We start from the raw sequence: 2,189 nt of genomic DNA on the forward strand, positions 1-2,189 counted from the left end.
CTACAGGATAGCATAGAACTGGCCCTTTGGGTTTCTAAGGTTGTAAATCCTTACGGGAATAAAAAGCCTCATCTTTCTCTCAAGGAGGGTTCAAACAGCTAACTTTGTGGTAGTGGTCAGCAGCACAACATATAATCCACTATGCCACCAGGGCTCCTACACACACACTGAAAATGTATAACTAAGAGCCACACACATCCTTTATCCTTGTTAATTAGTTTTCCCAAGTGTGAGCACATTTTCGATTTAGTTGAGCACTTAATATATGCCAGGCATTCGCCTACGGACTGGGGAGGCAAAGATGAACGGGCCCCAGGTCGTGACTCAGGTGGACGCCTGTTCTGCCTGGAAATGCTCCCAGCAACCTGAGAAGTGGGCCCAGAACATTAGTTCTCTATTTTGTCCCTGGAACAGAGCAAGGCTGGAGAGCTTGAGAAACAGGCCCAAGACCACCCGGTCAGCACCGGCCAGAGCAGAGAGGGCCCCAGTCCTCCCCAGTGCGCTCTGCTGCAGGAACCTGGGGTTCTTGTTAAAAACAAGGAAGTCCCTGGAGGAGGGTGTGGCTGGGGAAATCTGAGTACAGTGAACTGTTGCAGCCACCCTGAGGTTCAGTCAACCTGAGCAGCCGCTGTGCGCTGGGCGGGGCTCCCTCTACTCCTGCTGCCCCCTGAGAAGGAGCTCATTCGCTGGGATTCATATACACACACAAATACAGGAATTCCTCTGGCTGCTCCCAGATGTCGACATATTCATTTAGTCTGGGTGGTGTCCAGGCAATGATCTATTTCTGGAACATCGCCAAATGACTCCAATCTATAGCCAAAGGTGGAAACCCAGGACCACTGGGAACCATGTGTGGGGGAAGGTCAGATGCTTACAGACATCCTTCCTGAAGACAGTCAGTCACCAGACTACTGTAGGCCCCGCTCCCTGCTGTTAAGGGCAATGGACAGGGCTTCCCCCCACCCCCCAGTCATCCTACAGGTAGAGTTCACACCCTATTGATAATGGTCTCTATCAGTTGAGCCAGAGAACAGGTCAAACCGGCTCAGTAACATCCAAGTGAGGCTGCCATCCTGTATCTAGGATCCGCCCATCTTGTCACATGTATACCCCCAACCTCTCCTCTTCCTATTGAGTGTATGTCCCTAGATTGTCCCCCTCTCATTGCTGTATAACCTATAGTGCAACTCCTTCCTGTGACATATGTCCACCTGTAATTAGTGGGCTTGCACGCCCCCAAAGTTATATAGGCCTGGGTTAGCAATAGAGAGCTCCCTCTCTCTTAGCTCCTCCCTTGACCTCTCGTTGGCTCCCTCCCCTCCCCTGTTCCCTTTCCCCTTGTCCTCCTTCCCTTTCCCCTCTCTCCATGTGGACCACCAAGCGAGGCTGAGGAGAGCATTGCTACCATGAAATGTGTCTGACTCCATTATTTTAATATCTCTTTTATCTCTCATGCTCTCAATGAGTTTAATATAATATTTATATATCTCAACCGTACAATCGTGCTTACTGAACCCGGGATTAGTGGTGGGGGGCTGGCAGCCCACCTCCAACCAAAACCATGGTAACAAATCCTCTACCCTCAATGGTAGTTTCATCATGTGTCAATTTGGGACTTGAGAGGATTAAGAGTGAAGGGGTGGAGTCTAGTCTGTCAATCGGGTCACAGCCAGTGAGGCCTCTGTGTGGGCATGACCTTCTGGGAATTCCTGTATTTCCTCCTTGGAGGCAGGAGGCACACTGTTTTCTGCTCACTCCCTTGGAGATGCTCTACTGACAAGGCTGACTCCCTGCAAGACATCCCTGAGGAGAAGCCACATGGAACTACGCTGATAGATCCTGTGCCCTGGGAACTAGAGAAGTCACATGGAGACCCCTGCCAGTGCTGAGATGCTTACAACGCCACTGGATCCAAAGATTTTCTACCCACTGGCTTGTCATCATCATGCTTTAGGCATCATTGCATGTGTTTCATGAGTCTGAAGAGAACTTTATAGACTAGTATCGGATGTATTGGCTAATATCAGGCTTATGAGTTTGGACTGGACTCGGTTGGGATGATTTCTTAATGTATAAATACCCTTTATATAAAACTCTCTCTTATACCCTGAAGTAGTTAGTTTATTGTGCCAACCTGGCTGATAAACACATGTGGGGTTAATTGAAGGGCGGAGGGATAAATGGCT

This window comes from Echinops telfairi, unplaced genomic scaffold (genome assembly GCF_000313985.2).
Source record: "Echinops telfairi isolate 266 unplaced genomic scaffold, ASM31398v2 ScPeMD7_25;HRSCAF=90, whole genome shotgun sequence".
NCBI classification, from domain to species: domain Eukaryota; kingdom Metazoa; phylum Chordata; class Mammalia; order Afrosoricida; family Tenrecidae; genus Echinops; species Echinops telfairi.